Source organism: Zalophus californianus, chromosome 16, assembly GCF_009762305.2.
Source record: "Zalophus californianus isolate mZalCal1 chromosome 16, mZalCal1.pri.v2, whole genome shotgun sequence".
Taxonomy (NCBI): domain Eukaryota; kingdom Metazoa; phylum Chordata; class Mammalia; order Carnivora; family Otariidae; genus Zalophus; species Zalophus californianus.
The window spans coordinates 33030220-33056111 of NC_045610.1; positions in this window are offsets into that span (position 1 = coordinate 33030220).

The window sequence follows — 25892 nt, forward strand, 5'->3', positions numbered from 1 at the left end:
CACAAATAAGTGAAACCATATGATAATTGACTTTCTCTGCTTGACTTATTTGACTTAGCATAATCTTCTTCAATCCCATCCATGTTGATATAAATTCTTGGTTTAAGTTCTTTTGTTTTTATTCTGATATGACTAATCATATTTGCAGCTGAATTTGATTTTAAAAAGAGTCCCATAATAAGTGACAATGAAGGGTGAGGCATCCATTGGTTTGGTATTTCTTTCGGCAAAAGTGGCTCTAGATAAAGTGTTTAAGGGATATTGGGTAGAGTTGGACCATATGACTGTTCTTAAATTCTTTGAATGCTTCCTAGAAATTCTAAATCTTATCTCCTAAAGTCCATTTCCAGTTGACTAGAAACACAATACATACATTATAATCGTGGATAGCTCATGAATTAAGCTAAAGCAAGCAAATAACCTAAACGAATAAATTTCTGTGTTTGGTTTTCAGTGATTTGAACTGCGAAAGAAGTCAAAAGAACACTGCTTCAGCAGTCATATTCTACAAATCAGGAGCAGCCATCCAATTCTGCAAGAATGGCATTTGTCTCTCAGTATCTCCTACGGGGCCAAGTCTCAGAGAGAATCATCCTCCAGCAATACCTGTAATGGGCTGTTTCTAGGTCACTAGTTTCCTTCCAGTAACATAGAAGATAGTCTGTTCACCTTTCACATAATTGTCTCCAATTCTAAGTAGCCCACACTTCCCTGAAGGTCTGTCTATACAACACACTCTTCTGTACATATTTATGTATTAATGTTCTTTTAAAAGCACCTGAACCTCTTCCTAGTTCAAGCAAAAAAAGAGAAAAAAATGCATAAATATTAATAGGGCAGGATAACTGTGGTTTATCATGAGATCAGCGACAGAATCAGGAGACAAGGAACTATGCCAGCTCTGGAAACCTCAGCAGCAGGAACTCTTCTTTCTTTTCCTTTAAGAGTTTTCTTGTAACATGATGTAGATCGAGTAGCTCCTAAGGTCTGTGTCCTCCTAGTCTTAGGGCCATTTTCTGAGAGAATCCGATTGGCCCAGATCAAAGCTACACATCCATTAGTTTCATCCAAGAACAAGATCAGGTGGTACAGAAATGGCATCTGGAAGACCACCTTTGTGGTTTTAAAACTGTTCTCAGAAGAGAGCATTGGCTGAGGTGGATGGCCATTCAAAGGGGTGTCTCCCACAGCTAAAGACTGTTCTGGGAGCTCCATTTACCTCTTAGCATTTAGTCTTCACTATCAAATTATTTCACACCTGGAGAAACTGAGCTACTAGCTTTTCAACAACCTGCCCATATTAAGTGTCAGACCCATCCCTTAAACCCCACTCTATCTGACTCCTGAAGTGCTAAATAAAGACAAGTTATAAAATAATTCTTAGTACACAGAAAAATTTTCCAAATCTCACTAATGTAATATGTGTACTCAAGTTGACTGAATTACTATATCCACAATTGTGGAGGGAAAAAAAAGAAGAAAAAACTTCTACTGTCAAATGTTTTGAAATGGAAAACAAAATTTCTAACATATAGTTGAAAGGGAACTGTCAAATCAGACAATGTGTCCAAATACAATTAAATGAATTTAAAAATCTTATTGCACTTTAGTTAAAAGAAAAAAAAACTAAAAAAATTAGATCATCAACCTTTAAGAAAAAAACGTTTATTCCTGACTAATCAAATGACTTTGTTGAAATAAAAATAAAAATTGTGTTTCCATGGATATGTTACAGAGTCTCTGTGTTATAGTTGTCATTAAATATGTATTTTATTGTTTCTAAAGATGCCTGAATCTTTGTGTAGCTTAGAGGCATTTTTGTCTTTTGCATCTTCATAATCATTTCCTATTTGTGAAAGAAAATGTAGAGAGATGGAAGAGGCTATGAGGGTAGAAATAGTGAGAAAAGAGACAGAAGTGTGGGAGGGGGAAGGGTGAGGGACAGAGGACGGGAGAACAAACTATGTTTCTTCATATTTTAATAATAGCTCTTTGGGTTTATTTTAGAATTCATCCAGGCCACTTTTAAGAACTTGAATTTGGTTCCTCCTAGTAGTTCAGCCTAACTGTTCCCGTGAGGGTAAACTGAATTTCAGTTAACTTGAATTTCTCTCTCAAGTTGGGATTATAGTGTGCTTGTAAGATATCTCTGAGGCCCAATTGGAATTCCATTTCTATGGAGATTAGATTAGAACCTGCAACCAGGAATCATAAAGCAAAATACTAATGCACTTCTTCTTTCAAGGACTGTTATAGGGCATTTTCCTTTACTTGCTGTGAAGTGTTATTTCAGGAACTTTCAAGTTTATTGTGTTTTGCATGATAACACTTTGAGAATGAACTGTTTATTTGATTCACTGTCTTCATTAATGCCCCAGTAATTAAAAACTGATGTTATTTTTTTCCCCTGAGTTCACTTTTCCTTTTTTGCCCCCCCTTTTCCTTTTCTCTGTATTCATGAATTATTTTGGGCATTATTAGTGATTTGTGCAAATCTGGGCAAGAAGCAAAATGAGAATTTAAGAAGTAGGCGAGAACAATTGTTAACAATGATTTTTTATTTTTTATTTATTTATTTATTTTTATTTTTTTAAAGATTTTATTTATTTATTTGAGAGAGAGAGAGAGAATGAGAGATAGAGAGCACGAGAGGGAAGAGGGTCAGAGGGAGAAGCAGACTTCCCGCTGAGCAGGGAGCCCGATGCGGGACTCGATCCAGGGACTCCAGGATCATGACCTGAGCCGAAGGCAGTCGTTTAACCAACTGAGCCACCCAGGTGCCCAACAATGATTTTTTAATGACGGGCTCTCTTAGAAAAATTTCTGTTGCTACCCACCCTGCCTTCCCCCTGGAGGTCTGGTGTTAAATCAAATTTCCAGTAAATAGGGAAAAGATTAAGATGACACTGTTTTACAACTGTAATTATATTTTACCTTTTTGTGTAGTTGGGGGATTTTTGATTAAAAATGCTGATGGTCACTGTGATATATGGACATTTATAAAAAGACTAGATACCATTTTGCTAAGTAATTTGTCTGAATTTCAACAATGGTGCTTGAGGTTCCTCTTTTGTATCCTTCTGAGTCTTCTTTCCTAATTCCTTAATGTGAAAATTAGTTTACAACACTCTTGCATTTATCAATTAAAGTTCCTTCCAGCACTTGGAGGAAGCGTTATTATTTCCATTTCACAGATAATGAAAATGAGGCTTAGTGACCTGACCAGGAAGAGAGAGAGATGGGGAGTGACAGGAAGCTAACTGAAGCCTAGGGGAGTTGTCCAAAATAAAAAAAAATAAAATAAAACAAGCCCACAATCCAACAGATGAGCTGGTTTAAAGTTGAAAAATAAGTCTTAGAGCAGGATCAGAGTGACTAAGTCAAATCACATGTAGAGAGTGGGAGGGGCCACAGATTAACATGATATACTGGGAATACTCAGATGCAAAGGAAGACTAGTAGAAACTAGGTATCAAATGCTTGAATATTTGCTCCAAATTTCCTTTATCTGTATCTCATTATAGCTTTTACTTTGCAATGTACAGTACAGATTATTTTAAGATGTATTTATTTATTTTAGAGAGAGAGAGAGTCCATCCGTGTGCAAGTACACAGAGTTGGGTGGGGCAGGGGCAGAGGGGGAGAGAGAGAATCTCAAGCAGACTCCCTGCTGAGTGCAGAGCCGGAGGTGGGGCTTGATCTCATGACCATGAGATATGACCTGAGCCAAAATCAAGAGTCTGACGCTTAACAGACTGAGCCACCCAGGTGCCTCTAAAGTACAGATTATTTATTCAACTAAAAATACCAATTAATTGATATTTTCATATTGGATATATGTTGAGTTACTAAATACATGATTTGTGTAGGAAAATGCAAACAATGCAAAAATTATAGAGTAACATAGTTAAAAGTGTTTCATTATTCTATTCCTACATGTAGATAAGCATATGTTTTTATAATATAGAGTCATATTTACTGATGAATAGACAGAAACATAAATAAGTACATAGTTTCAAGCAAGATAATTTGATTTTTATTTAAGCAGTAAGACAATTAATTAAAAAGTCATTTGCTGTTTCAACAGATTACTAGAAAGATTTGTCTACAGACATATGTTCATGCATACTTTTACTTTCACATGTATATTGGTATAAAAAACAAGTCATATCACTCTACCTTTAGCACATTTTCAAAACCACTTGTCCTTACAACCATTAAAAGTTCATTGCTATCATCTGTGAATTGACAAAAAAACGGAGGTGCACATGTACAGATCTTCCTCAACTTACCATGGGGTTACATCACAACAAACCCATTGTAAGCTGAAAATATTGTCAAGCTGAAAATGCATTTCATGCCCTTAACCTAAAAAACATCATAGCTTAGCCTAGCCTACCTCAACCGTGCTCAGAACACTTACCTCAGCCTACAGTTGGGCAAAATCATCTAATGCAAAGTCTATTTTATACTAAGTGTCGACTATCTCATGTAATTCATTAAATACTGTACCGAAAGTGAAAAACAGAATGGTTGTGCGGGTACAGAATGGCCGTAAGTTATGGGTTGTTCGTCTTCGTGATCAGGCAGACTGAAAGAGACAGCTCGCTGTCACTGCCTGGCATCGCAAGAGAGTACCCTACTGCATATCATTAGCCCAGGAAAGATCCAGATTTGCAACTAGAAGTACAGTTTCTACTGAATACGTATTGCTTTTGCACTACCATAAAGCTGAAAAAAATCACAAATCAAACCATCGTGAGGGGCTGTCTGTATGTCATTGCATATGCGCAAAATCTACAAAATTATCGAACCTGAACGGAAAATTTTATTTCTCTTCTCTTTACAGCTTCTTATATATATACCATGGCTCCACATCCTCTCCTGTACTTGAAACTACCATTCTTTTAAATTTTAGCTCTTTTAATGGATGTGTAGTGTAACCTTATTATGGTTTTAATATGGATTTTCCTGATGACTAATGTTGGTTAACTTTTTCACATATTTTTTGCTCTCTAGATATTTTTTTTTCTTTGTGTAATTTCTGTTTAATTCCTCTGACCATTTCTATTTTGTGTCATCTGGTAAGTTGGAAGAATGTCATATATTTTGGTTACAAATCCTTTGTCAGCTCTATGTATTGCAAATGTTTTTCCCCCAGTCTATGATTTCCTTTTCACTTTCTTAATGGTGTCTTTCAAAAAGAAAGTTGTTTGGGCGGAGGAGTAGGAGACCTAGATTTTGTCTGGTCTCAGGAATTGAGTTGAATAGGGATCAAACCATTCTGAACACCTACGAACTCAACAGGAGATCAAAGAGGAGAGTAGCAACAACTCTCTGAACAGAGAAGCGACCACTTACTGGAAGGTAGGACGTGCGGAGAAGTGAATCCGAGGCGATATTTGGGAGGATAGACGGCGGGGGAGGGGCCTCCGCCGGCCGCTGCTGGCAAGTGCTAGAGGCGCGGAGCACAAAATCGGACCTTTTAGAAGTCGGCTCCGCTGAGGGACGTTGCTCCAGTGGCTAAGCGGGAGTGGAACCCTCGTGGGACAGTGGGGTCTCAGGACCCTTGGGGTCACAGAAAGACCAGGGGAGCCTGAGTGCGCCAGAGCTCCTAGGTATCGGAGAGGGGAAGCCGGCTGAAGAGACGGAGCCGAGGGGCGGGCTCTGAGCTCGGGGTTGCCATAAACTGTGATCCGCGGCCCAGTCGGGCCACTGCTCCTGCAGCAGGCACCCAACAAGCGGCAAATCCGGGGAGACTCCCCTTCCTTCCTGGGGAGGAGCAGCGCGGGAAGGCACCGCAGGGATCTGCTGGGTTTGGAGACTCCACACGGGGTGGGGTACCAGAGATACAAACGCTCGGTCACAGGCCGGGTGAGCACGGAGAGCGGCCGGAGACCAGGGACAAGGGAGTGACTGCTTTTCTCTGGGGGCACACTGAGGAGCGGGGCCCCGAGTTCTCAGCTCCTCTGGGCGGAGATTGGGAGGCCACCATTTTTGCCCTGGTCCTCCAAGGCTGTACGGAGAGCTTGCAGGGAACAAAAGCTCCTGAGATCAAACCCGAGCAGCTTGCTTAGCCCGGACTGACAAGGGCGGGGCAACTCAGCCTCCGGCAAAGACATTTGGAAACCACAGCAACAGGCCCCTCCCCCAGAAGATCAGCGCGAACAGCCAGCAAGCCAAGACCAAGTTTACTGATCAAGGAGAACGGGAGAACTCCAGCGCTAGGGGAATACTGCACATAGAATTCATGGCTTTTTTTTACCATGATTCATTAGTTCATCAAAGTTAATTTTTGTTAACTGTTTTTTTTTCTTTTTCTTTTTCCCTTTTCAAACAAGATCTTATCAATCTCTTTTTTAAGAAAAAAAACATTTTTTATTTTTCATTTTTAGAGTCATATTTTATCCGTTCATAGTAGTTACCCTTATTTTTGGCATATATATATATATATAAGTTGTTCTCTCTTTAAAATTTTGAGATACAGTTTCTACTAACAGATAAAAATATACCATAAATCACTAGTATATGGTTCTGTCCTAGGCTCCTGCCTGATCACATTCTCTCCCTTTTTTCTTTTTTTTTTAATCTTCTTTCTTTTTACAAACAACTTCTTATCTTATCAAGTCCTTTTATAAAATCTTTTATAATTTTCATCTTTGCAGTCATCTTCTATCCCTTCATTGTATCAACCGTTATTTTGTACATATATGTCTTTCTTCCTTTAAAATTTTAGGAGGCACTTTTTTCTAACAGACCAAAATACGCCCAAAATCTAGTGTGTGGCACTGATCTATGCACTAGCCTGAACATATTTGATCACATTCTGCTTTTTTTGTATTGTTCTGTTTTTGTTTTTATTTTTTTTCTTTTCTTTTTTTTTTTCTCTTTCTTTTTTCTTTCTTTCCCTTTCTTTTCTCCTGGTTTCAGGTCTTTTCTGATTTGTATACAGTATATTTGCTGGGGATGTTGTAAACCTGTTAGCATTTTGTTCTCTCATTCATCTATTCTCCTCTGGACAAAATGACAAGACGAAAAAAATCACCTCAGCAAAAAGAACAAGAGGTAGTACCGTCAGCCAGGGACCTACTCAATACGGACATTAGTACGATGTCGGACCTAGAGTTCAGAATCATGACTTTAAAGATACTAGCTGGGCTTGAGAAAAGCGTGGAAGTTATTAGAGAAACCCTTTTTGGAGAAGTAAAAGAACTAAAATCTAACCAAGTCGAAATCAAAAAGGCTATTGATGAGGTGCAATCAAAACTGGGGGCACTAACTGCTAGGATAAAAGAGGCAGAAGAGAGAATCAGTGATACAGAAGACCAAATGATGGAAAATAAAGAGGCTGAGAAAAAGAGGGAGAAACAACTACAGGATCACGAGGGCAGAATTCGAGAGATAAGTGATACAATAAGACGAAACAACATTAGAATAATTGGGATCCGAGAAGAAGAAGAAAGAGAGAGAGGGGCAGAAGGTATATTGGAGCAAATAATAGCAGAGAACGTCCCTAATGTGAGGAAGGAAACAGGCATCAAAATCCAGGAGGCACAGAGAACCACTCAATCAATAATAATAGGTCAACACCCCGACATCTAATAGTAAAACTTACGAGTCTCAGAGACAAAGAGAAAATCCTTAAAGCAGCTCGGGAGAAGAGATAGGTAACCTACAATGGTAGAAATTTTAGATTGGCAACAGACCGATCCACAGAGACCTGGCAGGCCAGAAAGGACTGGCAAGATATCTTCAGAGCACTAAACGAGAAAAATATGCAGCCAAGAATACTATATCCAGCTAGGCTGTCATTGAAAATAGAAGGAGAGATCAAAAGCTTCCAGAACAAACAAAAACTAAAGGATTTGCAAACACGAAACCAGCCCTCCAAGAAATATTGAAAGGGGTCCTCTAAGCAAAGAGAGAGCCTAAAAGTAACAAAGATCAGAAAGGAACACAGCATACAGTAACAGTCACCTTACAGGCAATACAATGGCACTAAATTCATACTTTCAATAGTTACCCTGAATGTAAATGGGCTCAATGTCCCAATCAAAAGACACAGGCTATCAGATTGGATGAAAAAACAAGACCCATCCATATGCTGTCTGCAAGAGACTCATTTTAGACCCAAACATACCGCCAGATTGAAAGTGAGGGGGTGGAAAACCATTTACCATGCTAATGGACACCAAAAGAAAGCTGGGGTGGCAATCCTTATATCAGACAAATTAGATTTTAAAACAAAGACTGTAATAAGAGATGAGGAAGGACACTATATCCTACTTAAAGGGTCTATGCAACAAGAAGATCTAACAATTGTAAATATCTATGCCCTGAATATGGGAGCAGCCAATTATATAAGGCAATTAATATCAAAAGCAAAGAAACACATTGACAATAATACAATAATAGTGGGGGACTTTAACACCCCCCTGACTGAAATGGACAGATCCTCTAAGCAAAAGATCAACAAGGAAATAAAGACTTTAAATGACACACTGGACCAAATGGACTTCACAGACATAATCAGAACATTCCATCCCAAAGCAACGGAATACACATTCTTCTCTAATGCCCATGGAACATTCTCCAGAATTGATCACATCCTAGGTCACAAATCAGGTCTCAACTGGTACCAAAAGATTGGGATCATTCCCTGCATATTTTCAGACCACAATGCTTTGAAACTAGAACTCAATCACAAGAGGAAAGTCGGAAAGAACTCAAATACATGGAGGCTAAAGAGCATCCTACTAAGGAAGGAATGGGTCAACCAGGAAATTAAAGAAGAATTTAAAAAATTCATGGAAACCAATGAAAATGAAAACACAACTGTTCAAAATCTTTGGGATACAGCAAAGGCAGTCCTGAGAGGAAAGTATATAGCAATACAAGCCTTTCTCAAGAAACAAGAAAGGTCTCAAATACACAATCTAACCCTACAGCTAAAGGAGCTGGAGAAAGAACAGCAAAGAAAGCCTAAACCCAGCGGGAGAAGAGAAATAATAAAGATCAGAGCAGAAATCAATGAAATAGAAACCAAAAGAACAGTAGAACAGATCAACGAAACTAGGAGCTGGTTCTTTGAAAGAATTCACAAGATTGATAAACCCCTGGCCAGACTGATCAAAAAGAAAAGAGAAATGACCCAAATCAACAAAATCATGAATGAAAGAGGAGAGATCACAACCAACACCAAAGAAATACAAACAATTATAAGAACATATTACGAGCAACTCTATGCCAGCAAATTAGATAACCTGGAAGAAATGGGTGCATTCCTAGAGATGTATCAACTACCAAAACTGAACCAGGAAGAAATAGAAAACCTGAACAGACCTATAACCACTAAGGAAATTGAAGCAGTCATCAAAAATCTCCCAAGAAACAAAAGCCCAGGGCCTGATGGCTTCCCACTGGAATTCTATCAGACATTTAAAGAAGAATTAATACCTATTCTCCTGAAACTGTTCCAAAAAATAGAAATGGAAGGAAAACTTCCAAATTCATTTTATGAGGCCACCATTACCTTGATCCCAAAACCAGACAAAGATCCCATCAAAAAGGAGAATTACAGACCAATATCCTTGATGAACAAGGATGCAAAAATTCTCACCAAAATACTAGCCAACCGGATCCAACAGTACATTAAAAGGATAATTCACCACGACCAAGTGGGATTTATCCCTCGGCTGCAAGGCTGGTTCAACTTCCGCAAATCAATACATTATTGTATCACAATAATGTATTGTGATACAATACATTAACAAAAGAAAGAACAAGAATCATATGATCCTCTCAATAGATGCAGAAAAAGCATTTGACAAAGTACAGCATCCTTTCTTGATCAAAACTCTTCAGAGTATAGGGATAGAGGGTACATACCTCATTATCATAAAAGCCTCTATGAACAACCTACAGCGAATATCATTCTCAATGGGGAAAAGCTGAGAGCTTTTCCCCCAAGGTCAGGAACGTGGCAGGGTTGTCCACTCTCACCACTGCTATTCAACATAGTATTAGAAGTCCTAGCCACAGCAATCAGACAACAAAAGGAAATCAAAGGCATCCAAATCAGCAAAGAGGAAGTCAAACTCTCACTCTTTGCAGATGATATGATACTTTATGTGGAAAACCCAAAAGACTCCACCCCAAAACTGCTAGAACTCATACAGGAATTCAGTCAAGTAGCAGGCTATAAAATCAATGCACAGAAATCAGTGGCATTCCTATACACCAACAAAAAGACAGAAGAGAGATAAATCAAGGAGTCTATCCCACTTACAATTGCACCCAAAACCATAAGATACCTAGGAATAAATTTAACCAAAGAGGCAAAGGATCTGTACTCAGAAAACTATAAAATACTCAGGAAAGAAATTGAAGAAGACACAAAGAAATGGAAAAACGTTCCATGCTCATGGATTGGAAGAACCAACATTGTGAAGATGTCAATGCTGTGTAGAGCAATCTACACATTCAAAGCAATCCCCATCAAAATACCATCCACTTTTTTCAAAGAAATGGAACAAATAATCCTAAAATGTGTATGGAACCAGAAGAGACCCCGAATAGCCAGAGGAATCTTGAAAAAGAAAAGCAAAGCTGGCGGCATCACAATTCCGGACTTCCAGCTCTATTACAAAGCTGTCATCCTTAAGACCGTATGGTACTGGCACAAAAACAGACCCATAAATCAATGGAACAGAATCGAGAGCCCAGAAATGGACCCTCAACTCTATGGTCAACTTATCTTTGACAAAGCAGGAAAGAATGTCCAATGGAAAAAAGACAGTCTCTTCAACAAATGGTGTTGGAAAAATTGGACAGCCACATGCAGAAGAATGAACCTGGACCATTTCCTTACACCACACACAAAAATAGACTCCAAATGGTTGAAAGACCTAAACTTGAGACAGGAGTCCATCCAAATCCCAAAGGAGAACACAGGCAGCAACCTCTTCGACCTCAGCTGCAGCAACTTCTTCCTAGAAACATCACCAAAGGCACAGGAAGCCAGGGCAAAAATGAACTATTGGGATTTCATCAAGATAAAAAGCTTTTGCACAGCAAAAGAAACAGTCCACAAAACCAAAAGACCACCGACAGAATGGGAGAAAATATTTGCAAATGACATATCAGATAAAGGGCTAGTATCCAAAATCTATAAAGAACTTATCAAACTCAACACCCAAAGAACAAATAATCCAATCAAGAAATGGGCAGAAGACATGAACAGACATTTTTCCAAAGAAGACATCCAAATGGCCAACAGACACATGAAAAAGTGCTCCACATCGCTCGGCATCAGGGAAATCCAAATCAAAACCTCCATGAGATACCACCTCACCCCCGTCAGAATAGCTAAAATTAACAAGTCAGGGAACGACAGATGTTGGCGGGGATGCAGAGAAAGGGGAACCCTCCTACACTGTTGGTGGGAATGCAAGCTGGTGCAACCACTCTGGAAAACAGTATGGAGGTTCCTCAAACAGTTGAAATTAGAGCTACCATTCGATCCAGCAATTGCACTACTGGGTATTTACCCCAAAGATACAAATGTAGGGACCCGAAGGGGTACGTGCACCCCAATGTTTATAGCAGCAATGTCCACAATAGCCAAACTGTGGAAAGAGCCAAGATGTCCATCGATGGATGAATGGATAAAGAAGTTGTGGTATATATACACAATGGAATATTATGCAGCCATCAAAAGGAATGAGATCTTGCCTTTTGCAACGACGTGGATGGAACTGGAGGGTGTTATGCTGAGTGAAATAAGTCAATCAGAGAAAGACATGTATCATATGACCTCACTGATATGAGGAATTCTTAATCTCAGGAACAAACTGAGGGTTGCTGGAGTGGTGGGGGTTGAGAGGGATGGGGTGGCTGGGTGATAGACATTGGGTAAGATATGTGCTACGGTGAGCGCTGTGAATTGTGTAAGACTGTTGAATCACACATCTGTACTTCTGAAACAAATAACGCAACATATTTTAAGAAAAAAAAAAAAGAAAAAGAAGAAGATAGCAGGAGAGGAAGAATGAAGGCGAGTAAGTCAGAGCGGGAGACGAACCAGGAGAGATGATGTACTCTGAAAAACAAACTGAGGTTTCTAGAGGGGAGGAGGGTAGGGGGAATGGTTGGCCTGGTGATGGGTATTAAGGAGGGCACGTTCTGCATGGAGCACTGGGTGTTATGAACAAACAATGAATCATGGAACACTACACCAAAACAAATTATGTAATATATGGTGATTAACATAACAATAAAAAATTAAAAAAAAAAGAAAGTTGTTTTTTGTTTTAAATTTTTATATTTTAATGACATACAACTTATGATGTTTTCTTACATGGTTTGTGCTTTCTGTATCCTATCTGAGAAATATTTGCCTAGCTAAAGTGGCAACAATTTTTCTACTATATTTTTCTAGACCTATTGAGTGTTAGCTTTTTACATTTTGACTTAATTTTTGTTAAGGTGCAAGGCCAGAGCCATCTAGTTGCAGAGAGTTTTTGAAAAGAATTCCCGTTAAAGGAATTATTGAGAAACACTAATCCCTGAAGTCTTTCTAAAAACTTTGCCTTTGTAACTTTCCATCTGTACTTTTCAATCTCTTTTCTAATTCTTCTCCCTTTTTTTGACCCTTTCCTTATAGGTTTCAGTATGATCTTCCACCATATTCCCCCAGAGCTGGAGTCTGACGCAGCTGTCATACTTCTTCAAAATGCTAGTTGAAAGAAGCTTATGGTGTCACTCTCCGGTGGGGTATGTACATTTTAACAGAAATTCTCTAAGATATCAACCAGCCATTAAAAACAATTGCATATGTCAATAATGCTAAAATTTGAGACAAAATTCTATTGGTCAGAATGAATTCTAGTTGGTTCTTAAATTATACTTTAGTTTTTTGTATGTAGCATTTACCTTTCAAAGCAGCTCTAGTGAGTGGCCTCCACTTGTGCTGAGTCACGCAAGTTCTCCTACACCTATCTTCAATGAAGTTTTAAAAATCTCTTGAGCTCCATCCTGTTGTAAGCTTTACACAACTTCATCTTCAGAAATTTAACAGATTATTCATTATTGTAGTATGTAGTAGTTGGAAAGAACCTATAATTTATATAACTCAATCAACACATCGCTTGCTGAATCCTTCCACATTACTGTGAAGCATTTACTCAGCCTTCTCTTGGACATTTATAGGGCACTTCCTACCTCCCTGGGAGCACATTATATTTGAGACATCTCTAACCATGTATTCTTTTATTACCCCTACAGTCGTCCTGCAATATATAAAACATCTCTTATATTTCTTCTGAATACTTGAAGACTTGAAGACACATAGGGATCTTATAACAGTCTTTTCTAATAGTTTAAGACTTTGTTCATTACCCATGCGGTCCATCATTGAGCGGCCTCTGTTTTGTCAATATCTTGTTTTAAGTTTCATACATAGAGCCTTAGGTAAACCATAATGTACTTTGGTTCATAAGACTGCTTTTCAGAGCTGAAATATCAGCTGATTATGATATGTCCCCCTTTTTAAATGTCAGTGTAGGAGGAACAGCTAAAATGCACCTGTCTTGAGAAGACCTATGACTGGTGACAATGTCTATGAGAATTCTATATTCTGTACTTAGAATTAGAGATGTATCTAACTCAGCTTAACTACATATTGTCTAGTTATTGTTCATGTATCATCTTAAGCAACTTCTTAGCTTCCCCAAGCCTTAAATTGTTGATCTAATAAACAGAGGTAAAAATAGGATTTGTGTTAGGACTTTTTTTAGGATAGCATATGTGAAAGCCCCCGAGAGAGCACCTGACATATAGTTAGAGCTCAATAAATGTTACCTGACTCCAAATCACAAATTAATACTAAATGGATATTTTGGCCACAGTGACCTTTCAATACCCTCTAAAAATTATGCCAGATGGCAGCCGCTACCTTCTGGTCATAAATAGGACTGGTCATAAATAGAGGGTGTGTTATTCATGCCCTGTCTGACTTCACCACCTGCTATCACTTGGCATGAGATGTAGACTTGAGAAATGGGAATTTTCTCTTTGGGGTATAATTTACACTGACACCAACTCTCTTACCAAGTTCTGGGTTTGAAAATATCTCCTCACCAGGACTATGATAGAAATTGCTGACTAAGTGAACACTTAAAAATTCAGTTACCATTAAATTCTAATGAACGTAAAATCCACATTAACATCTAATTAAGCCATTATGATTAGTGCTGCACAATGCATACTTTATCATCTTGGATACCTTAACATACTTTTATCTTTGAGGCAATTCAGCTCATTAAAAACTGCTATTTGCTGAATAGATCATAAGAACTTTATGATGCAGAGTGACCAACATCATTAACCTCTTTATAAAGTTTTTCAAAAACTGAATATTCTACCATTGGGGGATTATTCTAGGGAAAGAACGTTTCAAGAAAGAAAAACAAAAACACTCCCCCTTCCCGCCAAAACCCACAATCTTTACTTGGGTAGAGATTTGGGAAGGACTTAAGCCCAGATCAATATGATATAAAGAATTCACCTCAAAGGAACAATCCTTAGACATTCTAGATAACTGAACAAGCCGTTTATTCCAATGGAGGTGAATGTCTGTGTTTAGAATAAAGCCTTATTTTTCATCCAGATCATTGGTACTATATTTATATTGATATTTTTAACCAGTATTTTATTATCCAGGTACAGATGCATCCATGTCACAACTCTTGAAATATTATGGGCAGATACATTTTTACTTTAATAGAATGCAAACTGAACCTCTGCTTCAATCCCAATTTAACAGATTAAATGTTCACTGAAATTGTTAAATTCTAACAGTGTCTCTGCTAGTTTCTTTTATATCTCTTTTATCACCTGAAATTCTGTAATTTACTCATTTGGGTTGACAGGTACCCTTCCTCAACCCCAGGAAGAGAAAAGGAGAGAATTAAAGACAGTAATTGTTAGCCATCTGCACCTAAATAATAATTAATATATTAGGTTATTTCCTCTCGAGAGCTCCTGATTGCTGAGTAATGAGATATTGGAAATTAAGATAGAGTATCATTTTAGGACCCATGCCAGCCCTGGGTGGCATGCTGCAAGGAGTAACATGAAAATGCTTAAAAAGCCACAGATTATAGAGAAGAGGAAGGGAAAGGGGAACCAGGAATAATTAATCACTAATGAATGAAACCGACAAGGAACCTGCAATAACAAGGATCTCCTTTTTATTGAAAGTTGTTTAATTATCTCAGAAGTCTGTTCTTCTTTTCCTTACCTCTAGAGACCTCTGTCCACCATCTCTGGCACATGAAAGGCTGATCTGCCCTCACCCTGGCATCATTCACCCTGGGCACAGCTTCACATGGTCAAGCAGGGGAAGCTGTCTGGATCTGGGCTCTGCCTTTAGCTGGGACTTGACAACCAGACATTGGAGTAACTTAGCAGGTCTCTATGTTGTTCCAGCGTTTCATGCTGCCCCATGATTTGGATATCTAAGTAAGTGGAATTCCTCCATATTTGGAAGTATATCTTATTTAATCCTATACCTATTTAGGGTCCTGGACTATTAAAATGTCATTACTATTTTTAAGTTTTCTTATTTTTAAGTGCCTTATAGCAACTTCAGGGTAACACCTGAATGTAAATGCTCTTCAATGTGGCCAGGAAAGTAACTTAAAATAAAAGTATGTTAGAAATTTTGTAATTTTGGGGCCCGTGGGTGGCTCAGTCGATGAAGCGTCTGACTCTTGGTTTCAGCTCAGGTCATGATCTCAGGGTCCTGAGATCGAGACTGACGTGGGGCTCCGTGTTCAGCGGGGAGTCTGCTTGAGATGCTCTCTCTCCTTTTGTGCCCCACCCAGCTCATGTGCATGTAATCTGTTTCTCTCTAAAATAAATCTTTTTTAAAGAAATTTTGTAATTTTAAGTTCACTTTTACATGCTATATTTCCTGTTCATAACACCTCTAAGTATAGTTATTTTTATCACTCCCATTGGGCATTTTAGGAAACTGAGACTCAGAAAGATAAAGTCTCTTGTTTCATTAAATAGTTTGCAGTAGCACTAAGGTTTAATTTATTTAATAAATATTTAGTTAATGGCCACTCTCTCCCTAGCCAGTATTCTAGTAAATAAGACAGAAAAAGGAATTGCTCTGATATTGCTTATGAACTAGTGAGGGAAAACAAACAAACGTACCCATAGGCGAGCATTAAAAGTTGTAATGCTAAGAAAACAATTAAAAATGGTATAGTATGATAAATTGGGTCTCAAGAAGCTACTTTTGATTAGATAAGGAAAGCAATCCAGAATATTTAGGTTAGCTTTCCTGTGAAACGGGAAAGATGAAGAACATTAGATTGAATAAACAGGAGGTGACCAGGCTTCGTTTTGCTGTCAGAAATCGAACATCTTGGGAAATTTGTTTGTTTTGGTCCCAATGCAGGATGAGCTGGGCATCAGAAGTTAGGCATACAGGCTTAGCACTAAAGGCCACGGGATTAGTTTATGACTATGAAAGATAAAAGGAAGGGGACGAGGTAAGAGAGTAGAACCTAGGAGTTCTCAAGAAGGAAAACATTTCTTTTCATTGTAGCTATATGACATGATGGACGTTAACTAATTTCTTTGCAGTCATCATTTCACAATCTAGGTAAATCAAGACATCATGTTGTGCATCTTAAACTTGTCCACTGATGTATGTCAATTATTTCTCAATAAAACTGGAAAAAAAGAAGGGAACTGGATTGTTAGGCAGAGTTCCCAGTGCAGAAGCATGTTCTGGTGGGTAAAGCTAAAGTAGCAAGTGTCAGGAGAAAAATGCAATTTGAAGGCAGGTTCCTTGTCGGTTTCATTCGTTAGGATTATAATAGGGATGGAGTGGGCATTCAATACATATTTGTTTACTTGAGTAGTGTTGTGCTATTTGAAAGAAACAAACAAACAAGGGGCTTTATGAGTCTGAGAAAATACCTAATAGAAGATGATAAAAACAGCTATACATAGTGGGGTTAGGAGGCAGAAACATGATACATGAAAGTGATATGAAAATTATAAGGTCACGAGGGCTCCTTCTAGGCACATTGACTACCAACGACTGAAAGACTTTTTCAAGACACCAAAAAATAATGGCGCTCAGACTGAAAGCTAATTCACACTACAATTAGGACAATATCAAGCACTGATCAAGTCTGAGCCATTGGTGATAGGCATTAACGAGATTTCCTAAAAGGATCCATATTAAGATTTCCTAAAAGGATCCATATTAATAAGGATCCATATTAAGGGATCCATATTAACGGATGGGAACCGTTGGGTCCTAGAGCAAGTTATTAAATAAAATAAAGGAAAATCTTGAGTATATAAGAGGTGACACATGATACCCATGTATGTCACATAATGAAAGATATCAAATCCATATGCCTCAGACAAAAAGACTAAGTGGACCTAAGTTGCCGAGAAAGTTAAGACGTAAAAGATAAGAAAAGCCACATAAACCAAAGAAGAAAGGTTTGTTTCTATATTGACTTTAACCTTATAAATCAAGTGACAGAAAGCAGTAAGATGTGATTTCTGAAATCTTAAGGTTTTAAACTGTTAAATAAAGACAAGAGTTTTAGAGGCACATAAAGAAACACTCTTTTTATTGGCAGAAAATTTACATATACTTGATGAGTCATAGAACTCATTGTCTATAGCCATGTAACCACCACCTCAGTTAAGATATAAAACACTGTTGTCATTGACTAAATCTCTGGCATCTCTTTCTACCAATCCCCTCCCACCTGAAAGGTAACTAAGATTCTTATTTGTAGCCCTAGAGTTTAATTTTGCTTATTCTCAAATTTCATATGAATGACATTATCCAGTATATATTCTTCACATTTGGCTTCTGTTTCTCAACATATGTTTGAGATTCATCAGTTATGCATGTTTCACTGGATACATTTGTCTAGGTACAGTGGAACAGTCCGTGTTTGATTTTACCACCACTGTTTATTCATCTTCTGGTTGATGGATAGTTTTTCACTGTGGAGCTGGCCATTTTCAGTATGAAGTTATAGGATTAAAGACAGTGTGAAGTTATAGGATTAAAGACATTTTGTCCTTTTATAGACACGTGTTTTAACTTCTGTTGGATAAACACCTAAGACGAGTTTCTATGCCATAGAGTAGGTGTATGTTTAAGAACTGTTAAGCTGCTTTGCAAAGTAGTTTTAAAACTTTACACTACCAAGAGCAATAATTCCACATTCTCCTCATCAGCATTTGGCAACATCAGTGATTTTTTTTAATTTTAACCTTTTTTGTTGTGTGTGTAGGGTTGTCTCATGGTTTTTTGTTGTTTTTTTTTTAACTTGCATTTCCCTGATGACTAATAAGGCTGAGCAACTTTTCATATGCTTACTGGCCTTTTACATATCTTCTTTTGCAATGTGTCTGTTCAAGCCTTTTGTCCTTTTTATTGGATTATTTGTCATCTTATTATTGTGTTTAAAGCACTATTTATATATTCTAGATAAAAAATATGCTTAAGATATATGTATTGTGATTGTTTACTCTTAGTCTGTGACTTGTTGCATCTACCTAATGAGGTCTTTAGTTGTGCAGAAGTTTTAATTATTTTTATTTTTTTATTTTTAAATTTTTTTTAAGATTTCATTTTTAAGTAGCCAAAATGGAGCTAGAAATTAAAACCCCCAAATCAAGAGTTGCATGCTCCACCAAATGAGACAGCCAGGTGTCCCTAGAAGTTTTAACTCTTATAAAGTATTTCTGTATCCTGTATAATAAATCTTTGTCTAATCTGAGGATATATTTTTTCTAAACATTTTGTTTTATATTATTAAAAAGTCCTTAAATTATATGCATAATGTTTGCTTCTCTATTATCAGCCTTTGATGATATTAAATGAAAATAAATATATAATCTTTTTTAACTACATACTATCATTTCTGATGCTCTTCATTTCTTCTTATGATACGAATTTTCATTGAATGTCATTTTCCTTTAATTTTCTTTAGCTATTCTTCTGTTGCTGGTCTACTGGCAGTAGTTTTTTTTTCTGTTTTAATCTAAAAATGTCTTTACCTTACATTCATATTTGACGGATAGCTATTCTAAATATGGAATTCCTCGCTGATGGTTCTTTTCCTTCAGCACTTTCAAAATATTTTAAAAATTTGGAATTCCATACTTTCTGATAAAAAGTCAATGCTAAAGAGAACCCCTCTAAAAATAAAAAAAAATAGGTCAACACCCCGACATCTAATAGTAAAACTTATGAGTCTCAGAGACAAAGAGAAAATCCTGAAAGCAGCTCTGGAGAAGAGATATATAACCTACAATGGTAGAAATATTAGATTAGCAACAGACCTATCCACAGAGACCTGGCAGGCCAGAAAGGACTGGCATGATATCTTCAGAGCACTAAACGAGAAAAATATGCAGCCAAGAATACTATATCCAGCGAGGCTCTCATTAAGAATTGAGGAAGAGATAAAAAGCTTCCAGGACAAACAAAAAGTAAAGGAATTTGCAAACACGAAACCAGCCCTCCAAGAAATATTGAAAGGGGTCCTCTAAGCAACGAGAGAGCCTAAAAGCAGCATAGATCAGAAAGGAACACAGACAATATACAGTCACAGTCACCTTACAGGCAATACAATGGCACTAAATTCATACCTTTCAATAGTTACCCTGAATGTAAATGGGCTCAATGCCCCAATCAAAAGACACAGGCTTCAGATTGGATTAAAAAACAAGACCCATCCATATGCTGTCTGCAAGAGACTCATTTTAGACCCAAAGACACCCCCAGATTGAAAGTGAGGGGGTGGAAAACCATTTACCATGCTAATGGACACCAAAAGAAAGCTGGGGTGGCAATCCTTATATCAGACAAACTAGATTTTAAAACAAAGACTGTAATACGAGATGAAGAAGGACTCTATATCCTACTTAAAGTGTCTATCGACAAGAAGATCTAACAATTGTAAATATCTATGCCCCTAACGTGGGAGCAGCCAATTATTTAAGGCAATTAATAACAAAAGCAAAGAAACACATTGAAAACAATACAATAATAGTGGGGGACTTTAACACCCCCCTGACTGAAATGGACAGATTATCTAAGCAAAAGATCAACAAGGAAATAAAGACTTTAAATGACACACTGGACCAAATGGACTTCACAGACATATTCAGAACATTCCATCCCAAAGCAACGGAATACACATTCTTCTCTAGTGCCCATGGAACATTCTCCAGAATTGATCACATCCTAGGTCACAAGTCAGGTCTCAATCGGTACCAAAAGATTGGGATTATTCCCTGCATAATTTTAGACCACAGTGCTGTGAAACTAGAACTCAATCACAAGAGAAAAGTCAGAAAGAACTCAAATATATGGAGGCTAAAGAGCATCCTACTAAAGAATGAATGGGTCAACCAGGGAATTAAAGAAGAATTTAAAAAATTCATGGAAACCAATGAAAATGAAAACACAACTGTCCAAAATCTTTAGGATACCTCAAAGGCAGTCCTGAGAGAAAAGTATATAGCAATACAAGCCTTTCTCAAGAAACAAGAAAGGTCTCAAACACACAACCTAACCCTACACCTAAAGGAGCTAGAGAAAAAAGAGCATATAAAGCCTAAACCCAGCAGGAGAAGAGAAATAATAAAGATCGAGCAGAAATCAATGAAATAGAAACCAAAAGAACAGTAGAACAGATCAACGAAACTAGGAGCTGGTTCTTTGAAAGAATTCACAAGATTGATAAACCCCTGGCCAGACTGATCAAAAAGAAAAGAGAAATGACCCAAATCAACAAAATCATGAATGAAAGAGGAGAGATCACAACCAACATCAAAGAAATACAAACAATTATAAGAACATATTATGAGCAACTCTATGCAGGCAAATTAGATAACGTGGAAGAAATGGGTGCATTCCTAGAGATGTATGAACTACCAAAATTGAACCAGGAAGAAATAGAAAACCTGAACAGACCTATAATCACTAAGGAAATTGAAGCAGTCATCAAAAATCTCCCAACAAACAAAAGCCCGGGGCCAGATTGCTTCCCAGGGGAATTCTACCAAACATTTAAAGAATTAATACCTATTCTCCTGAAACTGTTCCAAAAAATAGAAATGGAAGGAAAACTTCCAAACTCGTTTTATGAGGTCACCATTACCTTGATCCCAAGCCAGACAAAGACCCCATAAAAAAGGAGAATTATAGACCAATATCCTTGATGAACATGGATGCAAAAATTCTCACCAAAATACTAGCCAATAGGATCCAACACTACACTAAAAAGATTATTCACCACGACAGACTGGGATTTATCCCTGGGCTGCAAGAATGGTTCAACATCCGCAAATCAATCAATGTGATACAATACATTAACAAAAGAAAGAACAAAAATCATATGATCCTCTCAATAGATGCAGAAAAAGCTTTTGACAAAGTACAGCATCCTTTCTTGATCAAAACTCTTCAGAGTACAGGGATAGAAGGTACATACCTCAATATCATAAAAGCCTCTATGAAAAACCTACAGCGAATATCATTCACAATGGGGGAAAAGCTGAGAGCTTTTCCCCTAAGGTCAGGAACGCGGCAGGGATGTCCACTCTCACCACTGCTCTTCAACATAGTATTAGAAGTCCTAGCCACAGCAATCAGAAAACAAAAAGAAATCAAAGGTATCCAAATCAGCTAAGAGGAAGTCAAACTCTCACTCCTTGCAGATGATATGATACTGTATGTGGAAAACCCAAAAGTCTCCACCCCAAAACTGCTAGAACTCATACAGGAATTCAGTCAAGTAGCAGGCTATAAAATCAATGCACAGAAATCCGTGGCATTCCTATACATCAACAACAAGACAGAAGAGAGACAAATCAAGGAGTTGATCCCATTTACAACTGCACCCAAAACCATAAGATACCTAGGAATAAATTTAACCAAAGAGGCAAAGGATCTGTACTCAGAAAACTATAAAATACTCAGGAAAGAAATTGAAGAAGACACAAAGAAATGGAAAAACGTTCCATGCTCATGGATTGGGAGAACCAACATTGTGAAGATGTCAATGCTACCTAGAGCAATCTACACATTCAATGCAATCCCCATCAAAATACCATCCACTTTTTTCAAAGAAATGGAAGAAATAATCCTAAAATGTGTATGGAACCAGAAGAGACCCCGAATAGCCAGAGGAATATTGAAAAAGAAAAGCAAAGCTGGTGGCATCACAATTCCGGACTTCCAGCTCTATTACAAAGCTGTCATCATCAAGACAGTATGGTAATGGCGCAAAAACAGACACATAGATCAATGGAACAGAATCGAGAGCCCATAAATGGACCCTCAATCATGGTCAACTCATCTTTGACAAAGCAGGAAAGAATGTCCAGTGGAAAAAAGTCAGTGTCTTCAACAAATGGTGTTGGGAAAATTGGACAGCCACATGCAGAAGAATGAAACTGGACCATTTCCTTACACCACACACAAAAATAGACTCCAAATGGTTGAAAGACCTAAACGTGAGACAGGAGTCCATCAAAATCCTAAAGGAGAACACAGGCAGCAACCTCTTTGACCTCAGCCACAGCTACTTCTTCTTAGAAACATCGCCAAAGACAAGGGAAGCCAGGGCAAAAATGAACTATTGGGATTTCATCAAGATAAAAAGCTTTTGCACAGCAAAAGAAAAAGTCCAGAAAACCAAAAGACAACCCACAGAATGGGAGAAAATATTTGCAAATGACATATCAGATAAAGGGCTAGTATCCAAAATCTATAAAGAACTTATCAAACTCAACACCCAAAGAACAAATAATCCAATCAAGAAATGGGCAGAAGATATGAACAGACATTTTTCCAAAGAAGACATCCAAAGGACCAACAGACACAGGAAAAAGTGCTTCACATCGCTCCGCATCAGGGAAATCCAGATCAAAACCTCAATGAGATACCACCTCACACCAGTCAGAATGGCTAAAATTAACAAGCCAGGAATCGACAGATGTTGGCGGGGATGCGGAGAAAGGGGAACCCTCCTACACTGTTGGTGGGAATGCAAGCTGGTGTAACCACTCTGGAAAACAGTTGGAGGTTCCTCCAACAGTTGAAAATAGAGCTACCATACGATCCAGCAATTGCACTACTGGGTATTTACCCCAAAGATACAATTGTAGGGATCCGAAGTGGTACGTGCACCCCAATGTTTATAGCAGCAATGTCCACAATAGCCAAACTGTGGAAAGAGCCAAGATGTCCATCGACGGATGAATGGCTAAAGAAGAGGTGGTATATATACACAATGGAATATTATGCAGCCATCAAAAGGAATGGGATCTTGCCATTTGCAATGACGTGGATGGAACTGGAGGGTGTTATGCTGAGTGAAATAAGTCAATCAGAGAAAGACATGTATCATATGACCTCAGTGATATGAGGAATTCTTAATCTCAGGAAGCAAACTGAGGGTTGCTGGAGTGGTGGGGGGGTGGGAGGGATGGGGTGGCTGGGGCATTGGGGAGGGTATGTGCTATGGTGAGCGCTGTGAATTGTGCAAGACTGTTGAATCCTAGATCTGTACTTCTGAAACAAATAATGCAATTATGTTAAGAAAAAAGAAAAAGAAGATAGCAGGAGGGGAAGAATGAAGGGAAGTAAGTTGGAGGGGGAGAGGAACCATGAGAGACGATGGACTCTGAAAAACAAACTGAGGGTTCTAGAGGGGAGGGGGTTGGGAGGATGGGTTAGGCTCGTGATGGGTATTAAATGGGCACTTCTGTGTGGAGCACTGGGTGTTATGCACAAACAATGAATCATGGAACACTACATCAAAAACTAATGATGTAATATGGTGATTAACCTAACAATAAAAAATTTAAAAAAAGAAAAGTCAATGCTATTTTATCATTTCTCTCTATGTAAACTATCATTTTTTTTGAGATTTTCTCTGTATTTGACTTATGACTTCGTTTATAATTTGCCTAGGAGAGATATGCTTTTAGTCATCTCTGTTCACCATTTCAGATCTGTAGATTAATGCTTTGGAAGTTAAGTTTTCAGCTATTATTTCTTTGTAATACACTTTCTGCTCACTTTTTTTATGTCTCATATCCTTCTTGGGTTGAAGTTATGCATAATTTTCCTGACAAGTTATGAAGAATCTGATCCTTTTTAATCTCTGTTCTTCAGATTGAGTATTTTCTATTAATCTATCTTCAAGTTCATATATTCCTTCTTCTGTCTTCCTCAATCTGATGTTTATTCCATTTAGAGATCATTTTTTTTCTGTTATTCTACTTTTAAGCTCTTGAATTACCATACTTTATAGCATTCCAATTTATCAATTTAGATTCCTCATCTACATTCACTTATGCCATATTTTCTTTCACTTTGTAAACATTTTTATGACATGTGCATTGGAGTCTCTCTCCTAAATCCAACATTGCTATAGTTTCTATTGATTATTATTTATCCCTATAAGGAGTCACCTTTGCCTGTTTATATGCATGTCTAATAAATTTTTGTTGAAAGATTGGACAGTGTACCTAATACATTATAGTGGTTTGTGATTATGCCGTATTCTGTGGATTCTTCGTTTTGCAATAGTAGGCAGTTAACATACCTGGGTTCAAACTAGAAATTATCTTTCCCTTGATATGCAGCTCCTGATAACTTTGCTCTGTTCTTATGCTTTTTAATCCTGGATCCCTGTGGATCTTCTCTCTGTGAAGAATTTGAGCAGAGATAAGACTACTTTTCTCTGTGGTTTCTTTGCTTCTGGGGATTCCTACTAAATTTCCAGCTGCTTTGCCATCTATGGACCCTGCACTCTCTCATGTCAATCTTCCTGCTGTTTCAGTGGAGCATGATTGGGGAATACACCCAGACCAGGAAAGCATCAAACTTATAGATCTGGCTTCATGTAGCTCCGTCATGAGTAGATTTATCTCTGGTCTCTGGCTGCTTTCCTGCCATGCCTCTGGGTCTCCCTGTACATTTTTTTTTAATGTATTAGACAGGAATGTGGGCAGTTTATGTTGAGATTTGGGTCTCATTCCTGAGATAACTGTGCTGCCAGGATTTTCCCTTTACATTTTCAGCTATCTCCTGGCTCTGAGCTTCTGATCTCAAGTATCTCAGGCCAAACAGGCTGTGAATTTTTCCTACTACAGTTTTTCACAGCTATCATTGTGGAGGTTTGGTCAGACTACTGGACCAGCAAGGGACAAATTCACAATTCTTACCCCTCTGGTTGCAAGTTTTTGAGGCAAAACTCCCTTCTGAGGTCTATCAGCAATTGAATGTATTCCTATTTTTTGTAAATAATTATTTCTTTTCAAAATTTCATTTAGTTTTTATGCTTGTTACCTGCCAAGGATTTGTGCAAGAGGATGCTAGCCTCCTCCTCCATCATGAGAAGAAATTTCTGCCTCATAAGTTTTTATGGTTTTTTTTTCTATCAATTACTGAATAGAATGTACTAAAATGTTAGTTTCTCCTTTTAATTCTATCAGATTTTACTTATTCAGAGGTTATTTTGTTAGGTGTTTGCAGTCTTCAAATTGTTTTATTTCAGTAAAGTTGTATTCTTTTTCTCACTATAAAGTGATCCTTTTATTCCTGAACTGTGTTTTGCTTTAATCTAGTCTTTAAAACTAATATTAATATGTATCAATATTCTATTTTTGATCATATATTTATAGTACCAACTTTTAGACTATTTCAATTTCTGTCTGTGTCATGTTTCAGATAAATCACTTGGAAACAATATAAAACTACATTTTGAAATCCAGTTTAAATGTGTTTATTGTATGAGTTTAATTCATTTCTT